Source organism: Balaenoptera acutorostrata, chromosome 15, assembly GCF_949987535.1.
Source record: "Balaenoptera acutorostrata chromosome 15, mBalAcu1.1, whole genome shotgun sequence".
Lineage (NCBI taxonomy): Eukaryota > Metazoa > Chordata > Mammalia > Artiodactyla > Balaenopteridae > Balaenoptera > Balaenoptera acutorostrata.
Window position 1 is genome coordinate 66212618 of NC_080078.1, and position 8393 is coordinate 66221010.

The 8393-nt window shown below is 46.0% G+C and overlaps 1 protein-coding gene across 14 annotated transcripts in view; it reads right to left on the bottom strand.

The window, feature by feature from the left end:
* The window catches only part of LOC103016306 (RNA-binding protein 12), a 38328-nt gene extending 33331 nt beyond the window's left edge, over positions 1-4997 (bottom strand). For 5 of the 14 annotated variants that reach the window (XM_057529767.1, XM_028169307.1, XM_057529775.1 and 2 more), the window contains exon 1: positions 4815-4960. The gene's annotated coding sequence lies outside the window, so the exon portion shown is untranslated. Of the gene's footprint in view, positions 1-4814 lie in introns of all 14 variants that reach the window. The other 9 variants (XM_057529771.1, XM_028169302.2, XM_057529770.1 and 6 more) reach the window with 8 other exon arrangements.
* Positions 4998-8393: the final 3396 nt, after the last annotated feature.

Consider the following 8393-nt stretch of genomic DNA (forward strand, 5'->3'; position numbering starts at 1 on the left):
TAGCAATCGAACAACAAAAAAAACATAAGTGAAGTGAAAGGTCTGGCCTATAAGGACTAATTCCTGGTTAAAACCACAAGAGTTCAATATATTAAGGAAGAGTGCTTTTTCTTCTAACACCAAAATGGTTCCAAGAAACTTGTTAAAAAAAAAAAAAAAAAAGTCCGGCATATTAAGAGTCCTTCCAAAGTAAAAACAGGTCACTCATCTTTCACTGGAATTTCTCCCAAACTAGTGAAGTTATGAACAATTCACAAGCAATTTATATGACCAAATGATTAGACAACTATATTCAAAAGAGTAGAAGAAAACTGTCACTGTTAGGTACAAGATTACCCATAGACGTCTACTTCGGATGATGATGATTATTTTTAACTATCTTTCAAGATCAAGATACCACCATTGAGCTTAATATTCATCACCAGAAAGACATATTCAAACGTTTTACCATTACTCCAAACTTTTTCTGAAGAACAAGCTAAACATCACCTAGACAACCACTCAAATTACTAAAGAACAGGGAGATTGTTTTGCCACAAAAAGCTATGCTGTATGTCATAAGCAACACCTTCAGAAGCCCAGAGCATTGTGTTAATCTTTTAAATGTTGTACAATCGATCCTAATTAAATCTAGAATTTTAAGTCTTCATTTAAAAACAAGCCACATCTAGTAGTTTATCTAACGGGTCACAAAGGGAAACGTAAAACAGAAAAAAGCTTGCTTTACATAAAGTTTACACTCAACAAGGAAGAGCACGAATTATTGCAATATTTTTTTTTTCTAAATGTACAAGTTTGATTCTATGAGCCTCAGAATCAGGGTAATTTTTTAGTTAAGCACTTGTGATGACTCCTACTGAAGATTCCAATTCAAAAGGTCTGGTGTGGGGCCAGGACACATGGCCTGAAGGTAAGGTAAACAGGTTCCTCAGTCCCTTTCCTTCCAGATCCAAGAAGGTACCATATGTCCACTGGAGAGGAACAAGTTCGGGGTCAGCCAGTTAAGCCCAAAGAGAACATTCTAGGTCTACTCCCAAAAATGTTTACAGGGTTGCCAGAAATTACTAAACAAGGAGAAAAGCTGAAAGGCCCAGCTGAATTCAGCAAATCCCTAGTTCAACTCATTCAATTTAAAGTACAAAATCAATCTAGTCATAAATTTGTTAATCTTTTCTATTTCAGCACAAGGGAAGCTACATCTCACCCCATGCCAAAGGAAAGTACACAGAAAGCTCAGGCTAGCAGCCAGAACTTCACAACTCTTGGTGTTATAGCTCTTCCTTCCAATAGAAATTGAGAACTCAAATACTTTTGTTTTCAACACCTCACTTTGAAAGGGGCACAATAATTAAAATAGAAGTATCACTATTTTCCAGGAACCTACTTATTCCTGCGTTCTAAATGTCAGCCAGCAACTGGATGTAGGATACCAGTCACTCCAGTGACCTTTAAAAATTCACTCCAGTCACCTTTAAACTTTGGTGAATTTTAGAAAGATAAGACTGAAACAATTCTAAGCAACAAAACACCTAAAATGCATGTTTTACCTATTCAGAGAGCATAATGGAAAGGGAAAATGGGCTTGATTTGCCATTAAATCCATTGATGTATTTCAGAAGATCTAAGACAAGAAGCTTTAGTATACTTTTGCACTTTATCTTGAGAATTAAGCCACAGTGGCTTTCTTACAAATTCCAGATATATGCACAATTACAAATATCTACTACAAAAGTTTAGCATATTATTATGACAAGACAGATTTTCTTAAATACTAGCCATTCCAAAAACTTGGAATTTCAGGATAAAATGTCTGACAACAATCCTCTTTACCAGGAAGCCAAGGCAAAAATCAGAACTTGACCATTTCCACTCTTCATTTGGTAATAAACATCCAAAAGTGAATTTTAACTTCGTTCAATAGTAAGTCTTTGATCAACAAGAACCAGGGTACAGCAGACCTAAGTTCTTCAGATGCAAAAGAAACAAAAATCACCCTTCAAATGTTCACCACAGAGATGAGCAACAGAGAACCAATCATAATGGGCACAATGCTACAAGCAGCATAATCACATTATGGTATGCATTATGGAAAAAAACACAGCTTCATCAACTTGATTTTGTCCCCATCCCCAAATGGATCACATTTCAGGTTCTGGGACCATTCTTAATAAAACAATTCTTCTGACACTGAGGGAGATATAAACCTTTGATAGCATGTTACTCAACTTTCCCATTAACCTCCAGTCAGTACTCAAAGGCAGCAGATCAAAAGACATTTCTAAATAAGATATTTATTCTCTTGCCAAAAACACTACAATATTAAGTTATTTTTCAATCCCCCCAAATGCCAACAAAAATGTTCATTATCTTACTTGCTTTAAACTTCAAAGAAACAATATTTCTTCTAACCTAGCCAACCACATTCACCCTCACTACTGGTTTTAAGGCTTTAAACTTAATGAACTAAACTCTATGCAAACCAAAATGTATATGTGTGGTGGTAGTAAAATCTGATAAAACTAAAGATTGAGTGATTTTTCTTAGTTGACCTAAAACACTTAACAATATTCACTTATTCACAAATATTTATCAAGCACTTATGGGCCAGGCAGAAGATTACAGAAATGGATGACAGTCCCTGCATTTTAGGGAGGGATATCTAAAAACATCTTTTGTGCAAGCTTACTGACAGAAGTTCTTCCTATCTCATCTACAGAAGAAAATATTCAACTGAAATGATGGAGTGACTATCTACAAAATGGAATAAAAACAGTATGAACGTTGTCAGTGGATTTCAGCACCTGGAACACACTGGCCCACAAAATCAAGTTTCACATCTACAAATTGTACCAACAACCCCCAAACTCATGCAAAAATCAAGTCATTTGGTATGTCAAAGAAAGTGAAAGAAGCCTGAAGTTTTCTGGTATTAGCACATAACAGTATGTTCCAAGTAACTACCACGATGGTTTCTAAAGCTTCACATTTTTCACCTAACAGATATGAACATAAGAAAAATTGAAATTATGCATCACAATCCATAAACAAAATAATCAATATATAATCAAGCATATAAATGATATAAAAATGCATTCCCTGCATCATTATTTTTCCAGTAATAATACTAAGCACATCCTCAACTTTTATATAAACACGCCAAACATTTTTCTTCAAATATTAATTACCATAAATTTTTTTAACCACCTGTAACAGTTCTTCCCAATTGTTTTAATATTCTTGGAAAATGCCTGAGCACAATTTCCTTCCACTAAATCCACAATCCTCCACGCTACCAAAACTACCAAATTTCAAAAACAAATACAACCAGTCTTGTATTATATTTCTATAATTAAAAAACAAAATCCAACAGGAACGGCCTATACGTCCAGACTTCTAGGATTTTTTTTTTCAACTGCAAAGGCTCTGAAACGCATTAACAATGTAAACTAGGTAACAAACTCCAAGGCAATTCATGTTGCTAGTACTGCATTTTACAAAAATTATATCATTTACAACCATTCACGCGAGAAGCTCTAAGAAATACTCGTCACAAGTCTCTCCTTCAACAAAACCTTCAGTTGCAATCATTTTTGTTAGTAGCTTATATTGACTGGCATCACCCTAGTCTTGAATAATATAAAATGGTTCCTGCCAACTATCCCAATTTACATTAGGTCATCTCTGGGAATCCGGAGTCAAGGAGGGTTTTAGGGTCCAGAAACCTCTCTTACGGAGCCTGCTATTTTCAGTATACAACTCTCGGCAGGTTCACGGCTGAATAACCTAGAGTAACCCTCACCGGAGCTCAAATTTTTCACTATAAAGCACACATTGGAAGCACACATACAGTCCATGCACTTACAATCTACCAGCTAAGCCTCCTGCACTAGTGACCATCCCCGTCATTAACCTGCAGATTCTCAAAGCCCCTCGCACCCACTTCACGTGGCCGCAAACAACCACCTCCAGCCTTCAAAAGAGAAACTCAGTTCACTCTCCATCAAAATCACCCAGCCTCCACGTCCCATTGAACCTCCTCCTTCTTCGATGCTGGAGGCTCTCTCCCAAGGGACGCGTAAAGGTGATGCTCTTAGCAGCCCCCTCCCTACTCGGGGACCAAGAGGCCCGGAGGCGGGCTCATCCCACGCTACCGGGGCTGACTTCTCAAATTAACGACACCCCGGAGGGTAAGCCCCGCCCCAACGCTGGGCTTTGGAAGCTTTTCACTGCAACCGCCTCCACCTTCAGGCCAAGAAGGCGGCCAATTCCGACTTCCTTCCTACACTCACGGGAGAGCACCGACTACAGCTCCCTCCCCCCAGGTGTGCCCAGATTGTAGTCCCCTTTTTCTGGTAGGCCACCGGGGCCTCCTTTCCACTTCCGGTGGAGGGAGTGTCCTCACTACGATTATCTCCTCACTTCGGGACACAGTTATAACCTCTGCCCCACGTGGGGGCATAGAGAATCTTGCTCATTCGGGATGTAGTGTGTTTTCACTGCAGTTCCCGTTCGTTCGCAGGCCGCTGGGCCACCCAGTTCTGGCCTCCTCTCTCTCAGACCACGGGGGCGTCCTCGCTACGGCCTCGTCCCCTCTTCCGTAGGCAGGCTCCTCCTCTCTTGTGTCCTACTTGCAACCTCTCCGGACCGAGAGGCACAAGCGGCGCCCCAGGCCCCCCGCAGCCATGCCCCGACCCTTCAGCGTAGGGCGCTCGCTGCGGCGGGCTCCGAGGCCTCCGAAGGCCCCGCCCCGGGCCATCAAGGGGCGGCTCGAGCCCCGCACAGCCCCGCCCGTTCCGGGGCTGCGGGAGTCTTACCGGGGAGAGCTGCGCGGCACCCGAACCCAGACCCGAGTTACCCCCCGCGCGAGTGCCTCCGCCCCGCGGTCGGTAGCCCCAGCCCGAACGGCTTCCCGGAGCCCAGAGCAGCCACCACCTCTTTCGCCGCTTCACAAGATGGCCGCCAGCCCGCTCAGCAGCCCCGCGTTCCAGAAAGGGCGGGATGGAATGGTTGACGTCACGGGGCGGGGTGGGGCGGTGCAAGCGCGCGGAGGTTCTCGGGTAGCTCCCGGAAGTTGCCCGTGTTTGTGGCAGAGGAGCTCGGCGACTTTTGCTTGGTAGCTCCGCCTTAAGGGAGTGAAGCTGCTTTTGGGATCCGAACAGTATCTGGCGCTGGGCTCCGTGCAATTGCTTCACTTCTTCGAGCCTCTGCGAAAGGAGGGAAATACTGCCTACCTCGCAGAATTGTATTGAGGATTAAATGGACCACAAAATGGTGCCTAGTTCTACTGATGATGCCCTGACAGAAGAACCAAAATCTGATTCTTTTTTTCCCATTAAAAAATTTCAGGGCTTCCCTGGTGGCGCAGTGGTTGAGAATCTGCCTGCCAATGCAGGGGACACGGGTTCGAGCCCTGGTCTGGGAAGATCCCACATGCCGCGGAGCAACTAGGCCCGTGCGCCACAACTACTGAGCCTGCGCGTCTGGAGCCTGTGCTCCGCAACAAGAGAGGCCACGACAGTGAGAGGCCTGCGCACCGCGATGAAGAGTGGCCCCCGCTTGCCACAACTAGAGAAAGCCCTTGCACAGAAACGAAGACTCAACGCAACCAAAAAAATAAAAAAATAAAAAAATTAAATAAATAAATAAATAAATAAATAAATAAATAAATAAATTTCAATCCAGGACTTCCCTGGTGGGGCATTGGTTAAGAATCCGCCCGCCAATTCAGGGGACACGGGTTCGATCCCTGGTCCGGGAAGATCCCACATGCTGAGGAGCAACTAAGCCTGTGTGCCACAACTACTTTGTATCCTCACTTCTGGCTCAGTAAATTCCTTTTTTTTTTTTTTTTGCCACACCACGGCATGCAGGGTCTTAGTTCCCCCATCAGGGATCGAACCCCTGCACCCTGCAGTGGAAGCGCGGAGTCCTAACCACTGGACTGCCAGGGAAGTCCCTGGCTCAGTAAATTCTTGTACTGCCCGCGTTGCCATCCCCATCGCCACACTCCGCGGCATTTTGGTGGCGGGTAGGGTGCTCTCTCTGCCCTTTCCGATCCAGCTTCCACCACGTAGCGATCAGCCTACTGACTCCAGGCAACTGAAGGTCCCCCGCCGGGGCTACTCCTCGGCGGGAGGTGAAGGCCTGCGGGACGGGACTCCGACTTGCTGTCGACCTAAGGGGTACGTTCTGGAAACGGTCTTTTCGCCTCTTCAACACTGCCTATGGTCTGAGGTCCCTGGAGCCCGGGGATTAAAGCGTCCTAGCCGAGGCGACTCTTCCGAAGACCTAAAACCCGATCCTATACTGAGCGACCATTCCTGCCCGATGGGGTGGCAGTGTCCTTTGGCCCTAGCCTTGGGACTCCTCACTTCCAACGGCTGGCGCAGTCGGCAGCGGCAGCTTGTTGGGGCGAATCCAGGCACGCTGTGAGATCCCCTTTCTCTTTCCATCCTCCCTTGACGACCGTCCATCCTGATCCGCCAACATCTCCAGGTACTTCAAACGAGTCGCCACAAAACCAGTGAGTTTCCCCCTCTGGGTTGGCCCGAGACCCGCTTCCCTTCCTGGTCTTGGGGTGATCGGCCGGGCATCAGGAGGCCTCTGTCAGACAGAGCGCGCCTCAAGAGGTCCTCTATTCGGGGGATGCCCCAGTCTAGAGCGCAACCTCAGGTCCCTCGCGGACAGGGCAGAGGCCTGTTTCCCTCTAGGGATGCCTTTTGTTGTTTGTTTGGTTTTGTTTTGTTAATATTTATTTATTTATTTATTTATTTATTTATTTATTTGGTTGTGCCGGGTCTTAGTTGCAGCAGGCAGGCTCCTTAGTTGCGGCTCGCTGGCTCCTTAGTTGTAGCACGTGGGCTCCTTAGTTGCCGCTGGAACCTGGGTCCCCGGCACTGGGAGCACGGAGTCTTATCCACTGCCCTACCGGGAAGTCTCTAGAGATGCCTTTTCGGTAGACGCTGTGCCTGGTTAAGGTCCAATATGGGTCTAACACCCTCTATTCTTGCTGACTCGCCTTTGGGATGTATTCTTAAAAACTGGACTTGGAAGTTCCCTGGCAGTCCAGTGGTTAGGACTTCGCACTTTCACTGCTGTGGCCCCGGGTTCAATCCCTGGTCTGGGAACAAAGATCCCAAAGCCTCCCACAAGCCGCACAGTGTGGCCAAAAAAAAAAAAAAAAAATTGGACTAAATTTGATTTCCAAACTCTCTCCAACATTTGGTTCCGGATCAGGAGGTCTGGCCTCTCAACAGGTCCCTAAACTATAATACCATCCTGCAGCTTGATCTCTTTTGTCAAAACTTGGGAAGGACTCTGAGGTCCCCTACATTCAGGCCTTCATGGCCCTGTCACAAAACCCCAAATTACACCAAACCTGTCGCATATGCCTCTCCAAATTCTGCCCTCCAAGCCTGACACCGATATTCCCCAACATCCCTCCTTTAATCTCCCACGCACTCCTCTTAACCCGCTCCCCCTCCTACCGCTCCTCCTCCCTATCCCGACACCCTCTCACCTTCCCACCCCCGTTCAGGTGCCTCATATCTGAACACCCTCAACCCCCTGAAAATCTTTTGCCTCTCCATGAGGTGGCCAATGGAGAAAAGGGCACTATTAAAGTTCACGTCCCCTTGCCTATGTCTGACTTGTCACAAATCAAAACTAAATTGGGATCTTTTAGTCAGGACCCCACCAATTTTATTCGGGAATTCAGAGGAACTCACGGTGGCTTTCGATCTGACCTGACAGGACATCTATGTCGTCTTGACCACCTGTTGTACCCTAGAGGAAAAATCCCATATTTGGTCCCTAGGGTGGGCTTGGGCAGATGAAGCACATGACTGCACCCCTGACAATGCCCATCTACCTGGGGCTGTCCCTGACACAGAACCAAATTGGACATATCAGGCCACCGACACAGGGCCTACATGAGGACGAGGCCGCTGATTACATGATTACCTGCCTAATTGAGGGGATGAAAAAGGCTGTCATCAAGCCAGTAACTTACAACAAACTTCTTGAAATAACCCAGGACTTCTCTGAAAACCCTACCTTATTTCAAGCCCGCTTAGCCGAAACTATGCATAAATACACAAACCTAAACCCTAAGAGTCCAGAGGGACTAGCTATTCTGGCTGTTCACCTTACCAGCCAAGCTTCACCTGATATCAGACACAACTCCAAAACCTTGAACAGGGACCCCAAATTCCCTTTGCTGTCCTATTAGATACAGCCTTCAAGGTCTTTAATAACCGGGAGGACGCCTCGAGAGCCCAGAGGGCTAAACGGGAAGATGAAAGAGGTAAACAAACGGCAGGCCCAATATATGGCAACCGCAATTGTTAGCTTGCTGTCCATTTCGGGCACCCCCATGGCTTGTCCCAGCCAAC